At 46.6% G+C, this 22,363-nt stretch overlaps 1 long non-coding RNA gene across 1 annotated transcript; it reads right to left on the bottom strand.

Annotated features, from left to right (window-relative positions):
- Positions 1-1,765: 1,765 nt before the first annotated feature.
- On the bottom strand, positions 1,766-8,933 carry LOC110304270. Its single transcript, XR_002379048.1, has 3 exons — positions 8,841-8,933; positions 6,431-6,583; positions 1,766-2,157 (listed from the first exon to the last, which is right to left on the bottom strand). It is a non-coding gene; the product is annotated as an uncharacterized LOC110304270 (long non-coding RNA).
- Between the last annotated feature and the right edge of the window lie 13,430 nt (positions 8,934-22,363).

The raw sequence follows: 22,363 nt of genomic DNA, 5'->3' as shown, positions 1-22,363 counted from the left end.
CAAAACCCATATCCAGACAGCACACAATGAAACCTGGGAGGATATAAGCAGGAACATGCAGCAAGTGGCAACAGTGACAGTTTTGAATTATGAACACTAAATTCTAGTGATGTGAATTAAAAATTGATGGACAGTCTTGAGTTCCATACAAATATAAGGATAACACAATAAGAAATAAAGATTTTGTAAATTAGCATTCTCCTAGCAGGCTCTTAGGAAGTATTTGTGCAATAAATAACATAAAATATCACTAAGTATGTTGCTCAGTGGTAGAATATTTGCCCAATATATAGAAGACCCTAGGTTCAGTCCCTAGTCCAACAGGAAAAAACATGTATCCCACCAGCCTCAGAACTGGGCTGCTTTAGTGAGACAATGCAAGCTGTACTAATAAAAAATAATACTAATAAATAATAATCTGGACTCATGGGGCATCCTCCCAAGAACAAAGCAAAATAGGTCACAGTGTTTGAGAGGGAAAGGACAGAGTCCCTACCTTATCCCAGTTGCTTTCTGTAATGCACACATATATGTGGGCATGCTCAAATCCATCCATCTGTATGTCCATCCAACCAATCTCAATGTTTGATTTAAAGCAGTGACCTTATAAATAGCAAAATAAGGAAAAAGACGGATGTAACTGTAAAACACAACCACTGAAGTACACCAGTGTGCTACTATCCACACAGCCTGGTAGGTACTGGGTCCATTTCACTGTGAGGCAATGTTCTGGTCTTTTCATTCTGATAAACCTGGACAAAGAGAACAACAAAGATGACCTAAAAAAAAAAGGAGAACACAACGCACGTAGGTGAGCAGAAGCAGCCCAGAGACCTGCTGTTGTGTGGCCCACTTACAGCGGGAGCCACCACAGTGTGCAAGCATGTGATACACAGAGCGAAAAGAAAGAGAAGTAGAACAGTCTGAACATCACTGAGATGCAGAACTGGAGACTCGAGGGTGGGAAGGAATAGCCTGATGTGAGTAGCCTACCCTGCTACCTGAAGCCTTGGTGGAGTCCCAGCCTGTGCTGCCTCTGGGGGCCATGTCTGGGTCTGTGGGGCTCATGATACCACTTAAGACAACACGGATATTCCTGGCTTGGGCTGCTGCTTGGAACCATGTGGATATCCAAGAGCTGTGCAGAGCTGGCTCCCCTCCTCACCAGCTCTGGCATTCTAGAGAGCAATCCCTGCCTCTCACCAGCTGCAGCACTTGGAAGTACGGGCCCTGCACCTCACCCAGGCAGCACTGTAGAGCTGACCCTGGTGACTTAGGTGTAGGTGAGCTGACCCAAGGGTGTGAGCACAGAAGAACTGGGCCTGCCATTTGTCTGTCATGAGGCATCATAGGTTTGGGGGAGATGCCTTCATGCCCTCCTCATCTCACCCCTCGTCATCTGAGGTAGCCTGGAGAGCTGGCCCTAGAGTCATGAGAGCAAAAGTGCTATTCCTTCTCCTCACCAGCAGCTGAACTCAGGAGAGTGGGTCTCACCCTGGCAGCACAAAAGAACAGGCTCTGGTGGCAAAGGCTTAGGGGAGGGCATCAGAACAGGAGAGCTGGCACAGCCTCTTGACAGCTGTGGCACTTGGGAGAGTGAGATGAACTGTTGGGTGATGTAGCTGGCACAATGCTAGAGTCTAAACGTAACTTTTATTCACCTGTTTTAATTGTTGTCTCCAATGCTTACAGCCTTTGTCTACTAAAGCAGGCCTAGTGTTAGGGTCTGGGAACTACTTCACAAACCACTCAGACACCAATCTCAGTCAAATAGGGATGGTTTACTGAACACCACACCTTAAATATCTCTTCTTCCCAGTCGGTTTACCTTCAAGAGAGAAGCCAGAAAGAAGAACAGCCGGGGCATGGTCCCCAGCATCAGGGCTTTCAGAAGTGGCTCTCCCTCCCTCAGCGAACTCTGCAAAGTCAGTAACACCTCGCTGTTTCATACTTTACCAGCCTTGGGCTTTGGAATTGTGCAGCAATGCCCTTCTTCGTGCATCCTAATCAACCACAAGTTTCATCAAGCAGAGTTGCACTGATCACCCATATGGAGGAGGCAGCTAGCTGCAGGCTCTCATACTCCCCTTCATGTGTGTCTCTGGCATGAAGACTTGGCTATGGCACAGGACAGGCTTCCTTCAGTCAGCAAGGACCCTGTGAAGGGACCAAGAGGACATAAAAATCAAGCCCTGCATGTAAGAATGTCTCAGAGAAGAAGATATGGGCCAGGTGAAACAGTTTATGGGAATAACATGCTTGGGAGAAAAGAGATCTAGCTTTAACACTTGGGTTCAAAATCAATGAAACTGTCAAATAAGGAACAGTGTCATGCTTATTCCAGGGTCCTTGTTTGGTTTTATCATCTATAGATCAATCTGTTCTCTAAAATCTTACTTTCTATTCCAGCAAATGAATGAATGAATGAATGAATGAATGGGGCCGGCCACAGACTCCCAGGCAAGAGTAAGATGATGCTCTCAGGGACCAGCCAACTGAGAGTAGAATACTGGCAGGTAACCATGTCTAACCAGAGCCAATTGGCCAGTGAGACTTTTAAAATATAATTAATTTTTTTGTTCATTGATGCTTTGCCTGCATGCATGTGTGAGAGTGTCAGAATCCCTAAAACTGGAGTTACAGACATGTGTGAGCTGCCATGTGGGTACTGGGGATTGAACCCAGGTCCTTTGGAAGAGCAGCCAGTGCTCTTAATCACTAAGTCATCTCTCCAGTCATGTATATAGGGGAATATTAGCACATAGGCAAGTGCTGGGTTTTCTACTCCAAGAAGTACTTCAGGCAATGAGGACAGCTCTCCTGTGACTGGAAAGACTCCATTGGTTAAAGAAATTAATGGAAACAGCTCAACATAGTATCAAGCTGAGTCTATGCATCTGGAGACCTGGTACTGGTCTGTCATTCTCTAGGGAGACAGTCCCACAGACACTCTCCAGCAAGAGCCAACTGTCATGGGGAATTGAACAATGTTCCTGGCACCCAAGAAAGGCCAGATGCCACATATGGAAGGGCTTGGGGCCAAGCAATGAGGTCAGAATGAAGCAGTGAGATGGAAATTGTGGCTAGGGAAAGAAGCAGTGCATGTCTCCAGCAAGAGTCACAGCTTACAGTTAAGTCACAGCATTTCAGCAGCCTCCTAGAGTATGTGCAGTACCTCTGATCCCACAAGGGTCCAACCTGCTGTCTCTGCCTCACAGATGAACCTGTTCACAGCCTCTGGTACAACCCAAGAAAGACATTTGACCTTCCACGGACTCTACATTACCAGGGAAAGGCAAAGGGAGAGGCTGGGGCAGTGAGCAGGGTGGAGCAGTCTACACAGGTCACTAAAGATTAGCACTCCTACATGCATCTACAGCCTAGGGCCAAAACTTTGCCTCTGCTGGAGACCATGTCCTGTTCTCCCACTCCAGACCATGTGGGACCCGAGTGCAGTAAGCTTGTGCCAACTGGTTTAGGAGCTCTTCGGAGATGAAGGCAGATGAGACCCAGTAAGATGTGAAACTTGAGCCTGGGAAGATGACAGATGGACAAACTCCAGTTTCAGGGGTTCTGACACCCTCAGGCCTACAGACTTGCATGCAGGCAAACGCACCAATAAACACCAGTAGCCAGCAGGTGGCGCTGTAGAAGCGTGAGAAACAGCGCTCAGGTTCTCATCAAATGATTTTTCTTTCTCTTCCTGCACAGCTGGCTGCTGCTAAGATTGTCCTTTAATCTTCCTCATAGCTGCAAAGTTTGGAGTCAGGCTAGGGTCAGAGAAAGGCTGTGGCCATGGGAGAGTGTCAGAGGATGCTGGAACTTCAGTCATCTTCCATCACTACTTCAATGGTATATTTTCTCTTCCTTCATGCATATGAAAATCAGTGTTTCAAGTAAAAAGGCACTAAACAGCCTGGTCAACCGCTAGCACCTGCTTCATAAAGGCAGAAGTGGAGGGTAGGAGTTGGCCCAGGGAATTCCAGTTGCTGCTGGAAGCCACATCCGGGGTCAGTGTCCACCAGGCCTCCGTATGTGAGAATGTGTATGATGGGTATGTCTTCAATGTGTGAGTATGTGCACATGATGTGATATGTTCTGTGTACAAACACATGTGCCAGATTTCTCTGCATGTATCTCTTGCCATGTATGTGTCAGGTATGATTGCTCTGTGTCCTGTGGTTGTGTGTATTCTCGAATATTTCAACAAACTTCTTCTCATCTGTACACTGTAGCTGCAAGCCACTTTATCTACTTATGAGGAGCAACAGTGTCTGCTCACTGAAGTGCCCAAACCCTGATATGCCTGCAGAGCTTCCCTCAGTGAGGTTCCATCCCATAGTGCTGGAAAGTGGTGTACACAACAGGTCCTGGTTGGCACCTAGCCCTTCTCTCAACTTTTTTATTTATTATGTGTGCATGCATGTGCACACTTCATAGTGTGCATGTTGAAGTCAGAGGACAACGTGTGGGGACCTGTTTTCCCTTTTGACCATGTGGTTCAGGGGTCAAATTCAAGTTGTCAGGTTCAGCACTGAGTATGCGTCCTTACCCACTGAGCCATCGCCTAGCATGGCTTCCTCCTCCTTTCTGCTCATTCTTCAGATACACCCCAGCCTGGCAGGAAGCTTGGGTGCCATCAAGAATTCCCACGAGATATTAGGGAGAAAACAACACCTGAAGGGGCTCCTGGAGCCAGAGGCTTGCTGACAACTTGTATAAAGTATCCTCCCCATCTCAGATTCAATTGGAAACTATTCTGCCCAAAAGTTCACTCCAAGGAAGACCCAGTCCTTTGGAAGCCCCTTATGAAGAAAAAGGAGCCACCTATTTGTTGCTTCCTAAGAGTCTTCATGGGGATGATGGAGATAATCTAGAGCCTGTAGCTTAGTGTTTGCAGAGCAAGTGCTGGTATGTACTTCAGAGGCTTTCCAAGGACTGTAAGTGAAAACGAACTGGACAAAAAGTTGGTCCAGCATAAGTCAAACAAGGCAGAGAAGAGTCCTAGGCCTGATCAATGCTGAGATGGTGCCTCCCTCCCTCCCTTCCTTCCTCAAAGCCCCTCTGTCCTGTGACTTTACACCCCAGGACCTCAATGTCATCCTACTGACCTAGAAATTCTGACCTCCAAATGTTCCTCCGCTTCCACAACAGCAGAGATGGCTCAGACTCGGCAGAAAATTCCTCAGTGGAAATGATATGAACATCTTTCCTGGAGTCCAAAGGTGATGCATCACAAGAAAGACCCCAACTGCCCTCCACCCATCCAGTCCCTTAGAGGTCGGCCATGCTCAGGGTGCAATATAATCCCTATAACCAAGGTTCAAATGCTACAGTTGATCTTGTGTTCCTATCTAGGGCTTTCTGCTTCTTGGGATCTGACAGGGTACTTGGGCTGGCATTGGGAGGTAGGACATTAAGACACCCAGTAATCTCATTCAGGAGAATCTTGAGGGCTTTCTGAAGTGGAGGTGATTTATTCCAGCTAAACCATCTGGCTTCAGTGATCAACTCAGTTTCCAGTGTTCTTCCCTCTTCAAAGGTAGAGTTGAGACTAACCTTCTAAGGAAGGCTTGGTCTTTTCTGACAGACCTATTCTAAGCTTTCAAGAGTCCAAGACCCAAATGACCATTTAATTAGTATCTAAAAGACACTAGTATCTGTAGAGTTCAAGAACTGTGAACTGTGATATGCCAAGAACCAGAAACAAAGAGCAAACATATGTTTATCTTGTCTCTAAGCAAAGGGGTATATACTGTGGAGGCTAAGGTGAAGAGCCAATGCTTAGGCAGGCTTGAAGGAGAGTGGAGTAAGGATCTAGGAGTGACAGAAGAAAGAAGAGCAGAGGATGAGGGGGTGGGGGTAGGAGGGACCACAGTGGGTAGAACTACAGATCAGGAAAAATGCAGAGGTGGCTAGGGAAGTGAGTAGTAGGTGGATCCACAAAACAAAAAAATGCCGGGGACCTCATCCTAATAAATCTCTTAATCTCACCTAAGTAATAGGGACAATAATGCCCATACCACAGCTTTGTTAGGAGGGTGTGTAACAAAGTCTCTGGCACAAAGAATGGATGGGGGAACCATTACCAAGCCCAGGCTCCACTGAGCCCACGCTTCCAGCTCCAACCATGCTGGTTCAGCCCTCACACTACCAACTACAGAGCTGGGACCTGCCCTCAGGCTATGCTCTGAATTTACTTAGCCATGGCCTATGCACACCTGCTGGTGCCTAAAGCCAGGTTAGAGACATTTGAAGAGAATGAAGAAAGCAGCCTTCTGGTGTTATCTAGTTGTATGTGGACATGAGCATGGACAGGCTTGTGTATAGTCAAATGTATGGGACAGTCCTGTCTGAGCATGCACGTACAGGCATATATGCGTGGGTGTGCATGTATAGAGGCTATATGAGTAAATGAATGCATGTGTACCTGGGGGCAGGCTCATGGTGCTCCTGGTCCAGGTAAGCAAGCAATCCTTCTTCTGAAAAATACCAGCCAAGCAGAGGGTCTGAAGCCTTGGTTCTTCTGACAATCAGAACCTAAAGCTCACTCAGGGCACAGAGTCCATGAGCTTCTAGGAATCTGAAAAAAAAAAAATGAACCTAGAGAAAAATAACTTCCACTGGCTCAAAATATAAAAGAACATTGATTTTGATCTCTATTATCACACCAAGATTTTGTTTGGGGGATTCACTATAAAGTATGCACTCCTAGAAGCCCCTCCTGTTTACAAACTCTTCACATCAGCACTTATCCAGCCAAGAGAACCAGGAAAGAAGGGTCAGTCCAGGGTGAGCAATCTCCAGCCACAGCCTACCGCAGCAGCGGCTGGTAGTTCTGCATGTCCTCTTAGGGACATCACTGCCATTTTTCTAACACCTCACAGTCAAGCTAGTTTTCTAGCAAACTGGCTGTCTGGGCTCTTTGCTGACCCTTCTACCCAATCCTAACAATGGAAACTTGAAGTCAGAGAGTTCTAAGGGCCCTCAGGCTCCAGGTAGATGAATGAGCCGTCTCTGCCCACAGAACCCAAACCCAGTAGAAGCCACAGGCTCACTTTCCTCTGAACATATGGTAACCTAGTAGTCTGAGCTTCTAAGGTCTCAGCACCCGTTTTCCTAAGCTAATACAAACCAAGCAAGCTTCTGACACAGTCAGAAAATGTGCCAGCAGCCTTGGGTGACTGCATAGGACATTGTGAAACATCGGTGACCACACAGGCTTTGCTTCTTCAGAAGTTAAACAGAAGCCAGACCATGGATTGGCCATGCTGTACATGATACCCACAACTTCCCAGGTAAGGGGAAGCATGGGCCCAGAGGAAGCTTGAAGGCCGTGGAGTATCCACACACACACATATGTGCCCCCCTCTTCCCAGACCAGCTCTGGTTAGTCTGAATCCAGGAAGCAACCCCAGCCTTCAAAAGGTATGGAAGCCACAATGTTAGGTGCTTCCTTGGGCCAGGGTATAAGGTAAGGTGAAGAACTTCCAAACAGCCGAGAAAGAGCCCCAAACCCATGGACTGTCCACATCTTCCTGTGACTGATTCATGTGTTTCCCGTGACAGCCACAGCAACATCACATCCGTTCTGAGGACTATTTTTAACTGACTTATGTATTTCTTATATGAGGAAGGTATCAGCTCATTTCTGCAAGACTTCTGCAATGTGTTCACGTCGGCAGTATTGACACCAGGATGGAGCCAGTCGGGCCTTCAAAAATCATGCAAAATTTATGAACTTAGAAGTATGAGTCAGGCTTGCAGGCCACTCATTTTGAAAAAGGAAACTCAGTTGTCAGGTCTTTCTGATTAATAAACACATCCATTTTGAGAGAGAATGCACTGTTTCTTTAAAACCTTTCAGAGATGCCAGAGTTTATGGATGGATACTAGCTCTATCCACTAACAGCTGATGATCTTGTATAGGTAGGCAGGGCTTCTGAACAAGAAAGGAACTAAGATTTAACTTTCTGGGCCCTAGAAAGGTTCCTTGAGGCCAGAATATCTTGAGGGCACATCTCCCTTTCAAACAAATGTGCACTCAGGCCTGCATGAACATCTAGGTCCAAGTCAAGCCTGGGAGACTTGTAGAGATTGTCTGTCAGTGCCCTGGGTAGCAGTGGCCTAGGAGCATCAGGACTGTCCCACTGACCTGATCAGTGGTGCCTGTCCTCTTAATACCAACTCTAAGCCAGCTCCAGACAGACTCCCTTCTCTTCTCTGGTCTCCATGCATGCTCTCAGCAGGAGGCTGCCTACCCAGCCTTTGAACAATTAGCAGACAGCTACAACAAGCTAGGGGAAGAGGACTAAGGAGACCCAGAGGCTCACAGATGCCTCCTAAAGCTTTGTAAAGTCGAGTTTGGGATTGTGCAAGTTCAGGCAGCCCTGATAGGCCTGAATGAGAGCAAGAAAAAGTGCTACAGAACAGCAGTCCAACTAGAGGAGAGTCTAGAAGGGTGTCCCTCAATGCCTAGCCAGCAAGGGAGACCATCATGTGCCTCCAGAGCCCAGTGGTAGTCACAGGACTAGAAAGGCCTGTGAAGTAAACACAGTTTCCTCCTCATCTGGGTGGTGTTATATATTATAGAATAACAAGGAGCATTGTGAACTCTGCTTAGCAAATGAGAAAGCTGAGACGCTGGGCTACACATCTCCAAACCTGCTCCTAGAGCCCCCCAGCAAGCATGGTAGTTTCCATCTTAGAAGCCCCAGGCTGGCCAGAGTCTGAGTCTCTTAAAGCCCTTGGCAGCCTGAGGCTTATCTCTATCCCAGGACACTAGGATGGAAGGGCCATGGGTGGAACAGGGACTAAACTAAGTTCTATGTTGTTCTCACCAAGTTTCCTAGAGGCTTTGAGAAATCAGTTTCTCTCCTTGCTTTCCTCTCTGCGGGAAGAAGTAAGATGACAAACCTAGTAAATGGTTGGAGGCAGGACCTGAGCCTGCTGATAGTCACCAAAGCTGAGACACCGGAAGGGTTTACCAGAGGGTATTGTTTTGTTCGGTACAACCATGTACTTGGAGAAGAAGGAACTAGAGGCTCAGCCACCAGCCAGCACCCAGCCTTAATGCAGGCTGGACTCCAGCCCAGGAAGTTGGCCCCAGTCTCTCCAGCCCTCTAGGCTATAATTTGTGTCCTCCAGGGCTCAAGATAGCTAAGGTTTAATGTGGAAAAAATGGTTCCACTCTGTCTCACCCCATACCCCAAAATAAACTTAGATTAGGGACAAAAAGCATAATTATAAAAGTTTTGGAAGAAAAACACTAAATGAAGTCTTTGCCCTCTCAGGAGAGCAGGCAAGAGGCAAGTTCCAAAGCCTATAGGAAACAACTGACTAATTTGGCTTTATAAAAAAAATAAAAAATAAAAAAAGTACTTCTGTGTGGGGAAAAAATAGCACCATTAGAAAGGTAAATTGGCAACATCAGCAATATAAACACAAAGTCTTGATCCTCATTGTACACAGAGAGCTACCACAGATCAACAGAAAGAAGCAAACTCCCGACAGAAACAGTGAAGGATAAACATGCAGGACATTAGAATGGATAGGAAAAAAATATAAGACTTCCCTATTCAACATAACAAAACTTGAAAAATATTTAAGGACAAAAGGCTGAGATGGATACAAATGGCTGTGGAGAAGCAAATTGGAGCCTCCTCAGGGTCTGGAGATCACACCAGTTCTATAGAATGACACCCGTGCAGAGGCTGTGTGACATGAAGACCTGAAGAGCACTTTCTTTTCCAGAGAAACCAGGGCCTTAGGGGACTTGGTGAGGAGGGTAGTGGTAGTATATGGTACAGGGGTGGCCATCTTGGACTGCAGGTCCTTGTCTGACTGCCCTAGGAGATGTGGACAGAGAGTTTGGTGAGGCGACCTTCCCTAAACTTCAAGGAGTCCTGTCAGCCTACTGGAGACACAGGCTGGTGACTGGGCCTGGGATGCTGTATGACTGCAGCACTCTTCAAGAAGCAGTCGCCCACACCCCATCCAACTTACTTCTAATGTTTCAGGGTCTCCCACTGCATCCATTCCAGGCTAGACCCCCACACCCAAGACTCTCTTCCCTTTGGGGGTCAGCCTTCCTACACAGCAGTGTCATCTCTCCCTTCCCTTTCTGCACCCAGTGAACTGAGGGTGGTGGTATATGCAACACAGTGGAATGAGTAGGGGTAGTTTATGCCTTCCAGAGAGTTCCTGCCTCTAACTTTTTTTCCCCAGCATTGATTTTCATTGATTCTTTGGGAATTCTACATCATACACTCCAATCACCTTTGTTTCTTAGTCCTTCCCTGTCCTCCCCTCACCCTTGTTACCACCTCCCTAGGGAAAAAATTATATATATATACACACATACATACATATATACATGTGTGCATACATGCATGCATGAAAACATACATACATACATTCACTGGGGCATGGCCAAACTCTCAGGGACCTGTCCCCAAATATAACTGTCTTTCCCCCCACCCACCACCATTGGAAGTCATTTGACACCCCAGTATCCTATCAGTTTTTAAGAGTTCTCTCTGATGGCTTTCTGTCTAGGCTGTTACTGTTGGGGCTGGGGGGATAGAGGTGTGGGTTCTCACAGAAGTCTTCTTTGTTCATCTTTCTCACAACTGTGTGTCTGAAGTCATAGATATCATGGAGGAAGTAGTTTATTTCCTCTTTATGAACACTGGGAGCATAGATTAAGGGCTTCCACACAGTTTATGGCATCAGCGCAGACTTTGAGCAGAGCTCCCAGTTACAGTAGGACCATGGACTAAATAAGACACCTACAATGAAGCTGGAATCACAGACATCAACATGGCTTCTAGCTACAGCAGAAACCACAGACATCTGTGGGATATTCAATGTCAACACTGGCCATGGACATCAATGCCAACCCACTGCAAAGGACCACAAGCCCAAACTTGGCCCTCACAAGCCCAAACATCACCATGGACCCAGGTGGCAGCACAGGCTACCCACATTCATGCCCCGCCCCCAACATCAACATGGCTTCAGACTACAGCATAGATCACAGATACTCCTGTAGCCTTTGGTGGTAGCATGCGCCACTGACATCAACATAGACCCAAACATGGCCCTCAGTAGCAGCCCAGACCAGGTCACCACTATCATCTCAGGTGGCAATGCAGGCCACTCACATCAGTATAGGGCAGCATGACCTATGGACATGAACACGGATTCAGGCCACAGCACAACCCATGAACATCTGCATGTAGTCAGATGACAACATGATTCACAGACATCAACCCAAACCTAGTCTACATTAGGGCCACTGACACCCATGCATGGACAGCCCTTAGCATCACAGAACACAGGAGTGCTTCAGGGAGGTCTAATCTAGAAAGTAGACCATTCGTCTCAGGTGACCCAGCGTCCAGGCTGCTTGTTTGAGGTCTGGATCTGTGTCTGTTTAAGCTCCAAGCTCATCAGTTCAGCCTCTCTACAGTACATGCTCCACTCCACACCTCCATCACCCATTCTTTCCTCACTATGATGCAGCCAGGTAGCTGGCTTCTGGCTTCTGGCTTATGCTAGGGCAGGCACCTGCCCTAATTTCATTTGTGACATGAACCAGTAATTTGATACAGATGTCTGTGAAAAATCACAGCTGGATACATGGGGTGGATGGTGGTTGGCCACAAAGGGCTCCTATCTTAAGAACCAGGAATAAAGACTGAAGGGTCTGTCCCTGGGGATCAACCTGGACCATTCCAGGCTCTCAGAGACTACATGATACCACAGGGACTACACGCTGGAGCCAACATCTGTGCTGTGGCATCTCAATAGGAGGAGAAAGGAGTGGTTTGGGGACAAGTCTCGCTCACATTAAAGCTATCTCCCAGCTTGGGGCTACTGCTCTTCCTCACTATACCACCAGTTACTGCAAATTTCCACTGCCAAGGAGGAACCTGGGCTCATCTGATTGCACCATGACATTGGGTCATCCTCCTCTCCCTCCCCAGTTCCCACCTGAGCTTAGAGCACTTCAGGAAGTCTCCTCACGTATATATGTATACCTCAGAGCACCTGCCTACCACACCCACCAGCAGTTGCAGGCCAAGGTTTGGGCACAGAGGACCAAGGATCACATATAAGCCTTGGCACTGAGCCCGCCAATGGAAGCTGTACCCTCCTGTGCCCAGTCTTCACTTACCCTGTTCTGTTTTCTTACAAAGCATTCTTTCACACTCCTCAAACAAGACATGATTTACTGACATGTGTTTGCTTGTTCTCTGCAGAGTTTCCCAGTAGTGAACAGCAAGGGTGTCCAGCTCTACCACCTCAGAGCTAAACAGCATAAGGCATTCACTCATTGGAGTGTCCTAAGAGAAGCCAGCCCTGAATCCCAGAGTGTCCAAAGGCAGATAGGATCCAAGCCTGGCCTCAAATTTAAAGCCTGAAAGTTAAAGAACAAATACTACTTGGTGAAATGTCAACAGAGCACGTGTCTTACCCCAAACCAAGGCCCACGGAGACCTCTCTTCCCCAGCTGAGAGAGTGCCTACCAAGAACAACAACAAACTGGGGTCATTTCCAAAAGACATGGCCCTAGTTTCCTACAGGGGCCAAGGCTGAGGGGATTGACTAAGAGAGCTGGGAAGGCCCCAAGAGGAGGTTGGAGCACAAACTAAGCCACCCTGACTGAAATGGGAGGTTGCTAGGAGAGAGGCATGGGTGTCAGGCCCCTGAGTCTGTTTCTAGGCATCTATCAGTACAAGAGCATCCATCCTGAGCCAGGCAAAGAAGTCATCCTGGATCCTCACAGACCCAGGTCACTGCTCTTCATGAGGAGGTTGCTAGCATCCTTACCCTGAACCAAGCCTCTGTGTGGTATGGCTAGCTCACACCCACAGTGCTGAATTCCAACCAATATCTATAAATCCCAACTGCTTCCAAATCTCTCCACATGAAGAAATCTCAGATTCCCTGTCCCAGATTATACTACTTCCTGCCCCATGGGACAAGGTGAGGCCACAGTTCCTCTTAGCCACGACACACTGAACAAGAAAAACTCAGCAGGGCTAATAGCTGACCTACTCTGGCTCCTACCTCTTCCTCCTTAAATGGCCTGAATATGCTTCCTGGCTCCTGGGGCTTGGTGAACCACACTTAAAAATAGTTGTTCAAATACCCAGACAGCTTACATCGAAACTGTGTGTCTCCATATAGCCATAGCCCTGGTGGCAGGTCCTCTTCTAACTCAAAGACTTTGACCCTTACCAGGAAATGACTCCTGGAAAGACTCTCTATATCTGGACCTTGGCTCAGTCCCCAGCCATAGAACTCCCAGGCCAGTGGTTAGGGCTCCTGACACACCCAAGCCTCTCCCAAAGGAGCTGCTATATTAGCAGCTCAGAGCTCAGAGGCATGTAGGCCCACTAGCTCTGTATTCCTGGGAGTCATAAACAGTAGTGGTCAGTAGATAGTGACATTACACAAAAGGACCAAGAGTGTATGGTCCTTATGAGACATTAGTGCCACCCCAATGAGCCCTTCACCCTTAAACATGGGCACATGAATTCATCTGGTCAGTTATAGGACTTTGCCTCTGCACATAATATAAGTCTGTTGGGGACACTATAAGGACATTCATTCACTGTTCTTAGAGGGGGTGCTTCTATACACACACACACACACACACACACACACACACACACACACCAACTCTGCAAGGGCCTGAGAAAAAGTGACTGTTGTTATGATCTTGGTGATGGACACCATAAAGTCACACCATGCGACAGATTTCACATAAGTTTATGGGGGAGGGGTATACAGAGGCTGCCTCTGGGCCAGGCTGGAGGCAAAAAGAGGGGGAGAGGAGGGACTGGCCTTTTATAAGGTGATGTGGCATATGTGCAGGGGGACGTTACGTGACAGTGGGAATGTGTCCCATCTTGGCAGCTAATGATAATGCATCCTTTTGTCGCTAGGTCCCTGGGGCAGACGGTGGAGATTCTTGGTTGCTAGCAACTGTGTAGGACAAAAGCAGTGTGAGGGACAGACAAGGCTGACCTTTGCTCTTACTTTACTCTGATCAAAGGTCTACCTAGCCTTGAAGAACTGACAAAACATAAGGTCAGCATCTTGTCAGAAGATTACCTGCTGTAATCTAAAGAGATACTTTGGATGTTCAGTATCTTTCTCTGCTTCTTGGGACCAGAACCTGAGTGCCTGGGGCCCCAGACTCCCACCATGTAGAGAAGACAGTCCTGGGAAGGGTTTCATATCTCCCCAAACAGGCAGTGGGGTAGAGTTCTGACCTTAGCCAAACCTGCTTGACACATGAGAAGTCTTGCAGCTTTCACTTCAGGATACCCACATAAGTTAAAGTAGGAATCTGAGTATGTGAGAAACAGCATCCCCATATATGCATGGGAGGCTCTTCTTCTGGTCTTATGTCCTACCTGCTCCCGTACAGCAATAGAAGGGATCTGCCAGGCCCAGTGTACTGCATTCCTCTGCCCCCATTTCTGGGATTTTTCTCTGAAGCTGTTTAAGGAGAACATATGTGCATATGCAAGCATGTACCCATGCACTAACAATGTGTGACCTCTAGCTTCTGTTTTTGTTTTGTTTTGTTTTGAGACAGAGTTTCTCTGTGTAGCCCTGGCTGTCTTGGAACTCGCTTTGTAGACCAGGCTGGCCTCAAACTCAGAAATCCACCTGCCTCTGCCTCCCAAGTGCTGGGATTAAAGGCGTGTGCCACCATGCCTGGCTGACCTCTAGCTTCTTACTCCATACTCAGCTGCAGAGCCAGGGCTGATATGAGAGAGAGAGAGAGAGAGAGAGAGAGAGAGAGAGAGAGAATATGAATATGCTATGAATTAGTCCCACTTTGCAGGCTGATGAAGTGAACACAGAATACCGGCCTTCACCCCCAACAGCAGAGCATGTTAGGCTGTATCTAGGTGCCAAAATGTCAAGATCAGGTCAGGATCTGACAATCACAAAAGAATCCTAATATAACTCAATCAGTGGGTGGTTAAGAATGGAGTTAGATGTATGAGGTTATACAGATGAGGGGTATGAGATTATATCACTTGGGGATCTGCCATCATGTCTCCAGCACTGGCCCTACTCCTGAGAGGTACTCAGATCTACCAGTAACACTCCACACAGAGGCCAGTGCTAAGCAATCTAGGGAAAGCTGTTAAAGGAGAGGCACTTGAGTCAAAATCATCTGACATGGTCCTAGGTATGGATACTAACTACATCTTATCCATAGCTGTTCAACTATTTATAGATGGGACCAAGGCAGAGTAGTTGTTGCCCAATGCCCTACAGCTAGTGATTCCTTGTCTATCTGCACTCAAACCAAGTACCAGTCTGGCACCTTCTTTCTCAGTAAAGCCACTAATTCTGGTATGACTGTAGAATTCACATCCATCATTAGTTTTCAGAGGAATATGCCATCATACCACCAAGCTCACATCTTTTCTCGGGGTCTGTCAATAGAACCAGACTTTCTTTTCTGAGGTTAGGTTCTCAGAGTGGACAAGTGTGTCTGGCCCTTTGTCCAAAGTCTCCATTGACTCTATAGCATGAAGCCATCCTCCCCAAGTTACCCAGGAAGATGCCTTGAAGGTCTTTGGCTTCAGCCTCATCCCACTGATCCTTAAAGTACCTATCCAATGGCACTGTCCACAGAGAGGCAGGCACTAAATCAGGAACATGAGGACAGGCCTTACCCAAGAATGAGGTTAATGCAAGAGCTTATAATCTACAATTGTCACTCTCACTATGTGGCTGTGTCCTAATCTATTTACTGTTCCCACTAGGGTGACCTTTGGCCTTATGGGTGCCCCCCCCCAACATCTTGGTCCTTCCTCTTATCTTGGGTGTGGACAGTGAAACCAGAATTTCCTCCTTTGACTCACATAGCTCTACTTCACCATCTGCAGAACGGCTTCCATTGAAGGTTGCCATTTGAGTTGCTTGTGTGGCTCATGGATTGGAGTTGATGGGAGGGCAGGAAACGATGAGCTCAGCTTCTGACAGGGAGGCTGTGGTTAGAGAAGACAGATGGTCAGTGGGCAATACTGTGGGGTTGAGGGTGAACAACTCCCTGAATTGTTCATAGATGGGCAGGAGAGAAGGAATCATGAACGACAGGACAGATGGACTTTAGAAAGACAGGAAGACAGACGCACGTGTCGATATTCTGTGAAAACCAGAGAACTGCTGTGGAGTGAATGAAAACATGGGATTTGTCCTACAAATATTAGCCATGTGACTGTGAACACATATCCAGACCCCAGTTTCCTGATTTTCAGAGTGATCTATTTATACAGTGCTATAGTAAGCACAAAACAACCTTCTTTAGGTGATCTACAGTCACTTAAGGGGCCAAAGCTTATTCTCATTATTCCCCATCCATATACTGCACATCAGTGGGCAAAGGCACTGATCCATAGGGTACCCAAGTCAGGATAGTGGACCATATATAGAGAAGGGCAGCTCGTGAAGCTCAGTACCCAGCACCCACGAGTCTATCAGCAAGGCTGGACCATAGATTTGGTGGAAGAGTGCTTGAGGAGGCCAGGGAAAGAGAGGACCCTAACATTAGAAAAGCAGAAGGCCAGAACAGAGGCAACGCAGGGTCTAGATGGTCCTTCTAGATCAGGATAAGGTGACCTGCAATGCCTGAGTTTCATATTTTCATCATTGTAGGGAAAATGGGACTCCAATCTGGCTTCAACTTGACTATAAATAATAAAGTAAAATGCTACACTTATATTTCTGGCCTATTGGAGATGTGAAGTGAGATTTAAGTTTGCTTTGATGTGTGTTCAGGGAACCAGTACATAAGAAGTGAAGCAGCTCACTCTAACACTCTACAAAGGTAGACAGAGGAAGCAGGGAAGCACTGAGCATGTAACCGAAAGCAATCTGAGTGCAGAGAAGTATCAAGCCGAAAGCCAATATAGCTCACCTCGGAGAGCCCATTGATGCTTATGTGTCTCAGTCCCTGCACAATCTTGGGAACAGCTGAACTGTACCAACAAACAGGTGGGACCCTGCTGCTTAGCTTGAGCCAAAGTGTATAGCATCCATCATCAGCTTTGCAAACAGCTTCCAGGGCTGTGAGCAAAACAATCCCAACCTTATTTTCCACAAGCACCAACAGATGTTTAAAATTGGGGAAGAATCTCTAGACTAAAACATTTCTCAGGCAGGGCCTCTGGAATAGCTCCAGGGAGCTGCACGCCCATAGCTTGTGCTGTTGTTCTAAGCCGCCCTTCACACATCAGGAATGTCAAACAGAGCTGACCTCAGCACCCTGAGAGCCCCACTCCAAACAGAGCCCTGGGCTGTGCTCTCCAGCAGCAGGCAGACTCTGGAGTGTTTGTCTAATTTAAAACAAGCTAGTTGGAGGGTGTATTACTTCTCCAACCAAATACTATTGACGCTGCATGCGCAACAATCTCTACTGCTCCTGAACTGCATGCATCCCTCAAGCCTGCTCAGCACATTTAGCAAGTGGAAAAGAGACAATTGTTTCCCATTTCACTGAGAAATTAGGAATCAAAAAAAGATTTCCATGTGTTTCCTCCAGGCATCTCCTGATCCGTAGCCAACTCTGTGAACACACCCAGACTAGAACTTCCTTAACACAGGAGCTTGACAGTGATCCTCCTCCAAGCTGGGTCCCTACACACCAGTCAGGTCAGTTGAGTCACCATACAAAGCCTGCAGGCTTGGCCACTGCCTGTCTCTGCCCTTTACTAGGAACAGTCAAGATGAGACAATACATACAAGGAGCCATGCAGGATGTTCAGTCCTCTGCCTTTCAGATGAAGTGTGGGTAATGGCCAAGAGGTGGTGCCTATCAATCCTATAACTAGCTCTTGTCTGGACAAAATGATCTTCATTTCAGCTGCAGCTCAAAGAAAACTAATGAGAGGCTGTAGGTCATAGGTCATATAAGGAGTAGCCTAGCTGACCTTGGCTGGAGACCTGTCCTCTCTACAAGAGGGAGCAGGATGCTTATCCTGTTTTTACCTTGCCTTAATCCTTCAGCCACCCCATAGGAGAAGATTGTTTTCCTCCCATCCTCAGTACCACAGATGGCCATGATACCTGGTGTAAATATTGGAATGTGGTCAACAGAACAAGGAGTTGTTCTGAGCAAAGGTTTCAGAGGCAAAACACATCCTGCTAACCCTCTTGCAGTTTCTGTCTGGAACTTGCCCTATCACGCTTCTGCATCTTCCACAGGATCTTAGAAAGAGGGATGAGGAGTGACTCTAATATGAGATGTTGTGGCAGAAGCAGAAATTCAGACACCAGTGGGATCAGCAGGGCAGTTAGTGTACAGCACTGTTGTAGCAATAGCTGACTAGAAAAGGATCTGGGGCCCAAAGCAGGGAAACAGCAATTTGTGTTATGCAATTTTTGTTTTGTTTTGTCTTAAATCACAAAAGTGCCTCCAATAACCTAGAAAACAGGAAATGTACCTAATGTAGCCCTGGCTTTGCAAAGAGCTTTCCAAACAAAACATCACCAGAATGAATTAGTTGTTTCTACTGTGATCAATAACATACCTTGAAGGGGAAAAAGTTAATCCACAAAAGAATAAGCAAATTGGCAGAAGAACTGAGAGAAAATATAGGCGTCCCAGAAGTATAGCTTTTGTGAGACAAAAAACTGTGATTCTTTCTTCAGCTGATAATTGAGGAATATGCAATCAAGGGCCTTCAACTAGAAAAGGCTTCCAGCATGTAAGAGAGCATCAGGGATGTTTCTGCAATATTGCGAGTCAATTCAGGGACAGAGAGACAGAGAAAGGCAGAGAGGCAGGCAGGCAGGCAGGCAGAAAGATAGACAGACAGACAGACAGACACAACTCTCAAAGAGCAAGGCCAGGGAGTGAACACTTTGCAGTCATAGGGATTTCTGCTTTGAGGGGCTTATCTCAGTGTTTTCAGTAGCTGGAACAGCCCAGGGCAGCAGCTTTGTCTGCCATCCTGTTATGAAGGAAGGGAGTGTGACTGACACAGACAATAACAAAAGTGAGCCAAGAAAGAACAGGACACCCAAGAGGCTAAATCATGGCTGATGACACCACTACCCTGCCCTGAGCTAACCTTCATGGTATCTGAGCCTCTGCCAACATGCGTTTAATTTCAGACCAAACCAGCCAGGTCACCCCAAATCAGGATTAGCTCTGGTCCTTGGCCCAAACCCTTACCCTTGTCAGGAGACTTGCATAGCCTCCGCCCCCAGGACCCTGCCAAAAACCTGCCAGTGCAGATGTTTGTGAGGCTGCTCCAGTGAGCCAGGGTTACACTGGGCAGGGAGGTACTTTTTGAAGCTGTAGTCACTGCATTTGGTGTACAGAACATGACAGCAAGGAGGAGAAGTTCTGGGATTTAGAGCCAGACTTGGTCCAAATCCTGGCTGTTTTGTCATAATCATGTGGCTCTGAGCAAGTTGTTTATGCTCTTCGAGTCTCAACATCCATTCGTGCGAATCAAAAATACCACTACCACCAACTGTGGAATGTGATAGAAAAAGCGAAAGATACTCATCATCGGGCAGGCTGCCTGTGATGATCAGTGTTAATTGTCAACTTGGCAGAATCTAGAATCATCTGGGAGATGGGACTTTGGGTGTGCCGTGGAGGAATTATATTGATTATATTAATTCGTTTGGGGAGACTCATCTCAGCTGTGGGTGGGACTGTTCCCCGGGGAAGGCATTTGGACTATATAAAATGGAAAATGGAAACCAAATGTGCATTCATTGTACTCTTATGACTGTAAACATAACTTGCCATCTTCAAGATCCTCTTCATTGATGTCCCTGCCATGATACCTTGAACTGTGAGCTAAAAAGCCGTTTATCTCTTCAGTTGCTCTTGTCAGGGCGTCAAGGCAACAGGAAAAATTTAAAAGACAACAAAAGTATGTTCCTTAAACATCTCATGAATGGAGTCAGTACAAGATGAGGAGACCTGTGACCCTGACAGCATTATAAAGGGCCTGAAGCCAGTGCCCACAGAATCTGTGCCCATAAATGTATATTAGGCATGGATGAAAAAAAAAGTCATCAACATTTCTGGCCAGAACCATACAACAAGGCAAGATCCAAACATGGCCTTGGTATCACAAGATTCAATTCATCTTCTTAGGAAAACAAAAAGGCAATGCAAAGCCGGCAGTCTCAGGAGTGACTAAAGAAGGAAGCAAAGCCCCAACAACCAAGCCATGGAGACATGTACAGAAGCAGAGGGGAGCCAGTGCCTGGGAAGGTGCTGGAGGGTACCACTTGTGCTGCCTCCAGAAGAGAATGGCAGCATTACATCTGTGAGAAGAAACCCCAATACAACTTTTCTTGAGCATCAGACATTGCATAGCCTCTACCATGGTATGCTTCTGCTTGACAACAAAAACTAAGGTTGGTTCTGGTGTCAGTAACAAGCATTTTTCATATTTTTAGCCTGTGCAGCTTCTCTCAGCTCTGCTTCTCATAGCTGATACAGAAGACAACTCTGAGCCACTCTTCTGAATTGCCACAAATCCAAAGGAGAGTAAGATTGAGGTCAGAACGCTTTCTCCCTCTTTCCTGCCTTCAGTGTCACTTTCTCAAACAGTGCAAGGACTTCTTTTTGGACCTTGGACTTTCTTGGAGATCCAGAAACTGGAGCCTTCAACACAGAGGTTTGTCTGGCCCTGACTTGACTTGAGGAAGTTTCATTATTCCTTTTCTATGGATGGAGCCAGACTTCAAAGAGACCACCTGTCGAGATGCTCCCTGCTCCAAGATCATTTCACCTGAGGACCCAAGCCATCTTCCAAGGCTTTCTAGCATGCTCCACTAATTTGCTTAGGGTAAACTTATCCCTTTCCAAACTGACTAGGAACCTACAGGCTCTGTGAATTCCAGCCTGATGTCATTTTCGCCATCAGCAATAATGCTGGCCAGGACCATCCTCCTCCCCTGGAAACCTTAAGCTCTCTATAGAGTGTTGTTCCGGGCAGCCATGTCCTGTCTAGCTCTTTGTACCCATGCTGTCTCTAAAAGCTTCCCACCAGACATCACAGCTCCTCTGGCAGGGACTCTGGTCTTACTGCTATTTTAATTTGAATTTCACTGAGAACACCATGGTTGAGGAACCACATGCACACTGCCTGTTTGTCTCAGTTACTCATCTTTCCCTTGAAGATGCTTTTTTATATATATACAAGGAATGACTTGTATATCCTAAACATTAAACTGATGAGGCTTAGAGGTTGGAAATATCCTGCCCTACGTGCCACGTATAATTAAAGTTGTGAAAGTGCTTCTACATCATTTTTGTAGTCACAGTGAATAAACAAAGTAAATGCCTTCACTAGGCCCCACCCAGTTTTCAGAAAAATAAACTTGGGTTCAGAGATACTGCTTCCCTGGACACTCTCAGACAGAGGTGAGAATCAAACTCAAGACATACATTCCGACTTGTGGAATTTGTGCTATGATGGTACTCTTCAAGACTTAACCCTGTGAAACCTTGATAATTGGTGGTGCCCTGAGTTCACACATATTAAATCTGAATTTAGGATTGTGAAAGGAAGGAGATTCTATTTTATTAAAATTTGCCTTATAAAGTCAAATTCAGAGGGGAAGTATTTTAAGGTTTTGCTCAATCTCATGTAATCATATATACCAAGAGTCTCTCTTTTTTTCCATTCTATTACTACAGCCTGAACTGCTTGCCCAGAACACCTGAGGTCACCTTAAGGCCTATGCCACAGTACACACCCCTCCTATATCTTCCTGTGGAGTTTGGAAACATGGCATCAAGGAGACCCAGGCCCTGCTTTGTCTTGCAGAAACTATATGGAAAAAACAAACAAACACTGGGAGGGCTTGGAGAGAGATCTCAGCTAGTAAAGCACTTGCCATGCAAGCATGGGAACCTGAGTTTAATTCCCAATACTGGTGTGGAAATCCAGTTATGGAACTGTGCACCTATTAATCCTACCATAGGGATCTCGGTAATTTTCTGGTTAGTCAATTTACTGGGGTCCAGGTTCAATGAGAGACACTGTCTCAAAAATAAATATGGTGTAGAGCAAATTGAAGACATGTCCTTGACCTCTGGTTTTCATGTATATACATGCACACATATGTCCACACATGTACACACACATAAACATACGTGGGGAACCTAGAGCTCAAATCCAGTCTTTACTAGCAGTGAGTAACTGGGGATGAGGAAGCATAGGATATCCAGCCCACCACCCAGCTGAAAGCTACCATACACATGGTAGGGTCCTTCTGGACAGCTGCCAACTGCCTGAGAATCCCTCTGGAAAGGACAGCTAGGAGAAAGACTCTACCTATCTGA

This window comes from Mus caroli, chromosome 11 (assembly GCF_900094665.2).
Source record: "Mus caroli chromosome 11, CAROLI_EIJ_v1.1, whole genome shotgun sequence".
Classification (NCBI taxonomy): domain Eukaryota; kingdom Metazoa; phylum Chordata; class Mammalia; order Rodentia; family Muridae; genus Mus; species Mus caroli.
Note: the sequence above shows the minus strand (reverse complement) of the source record. Positions and strands in the feature narration are given on the sequence as shown.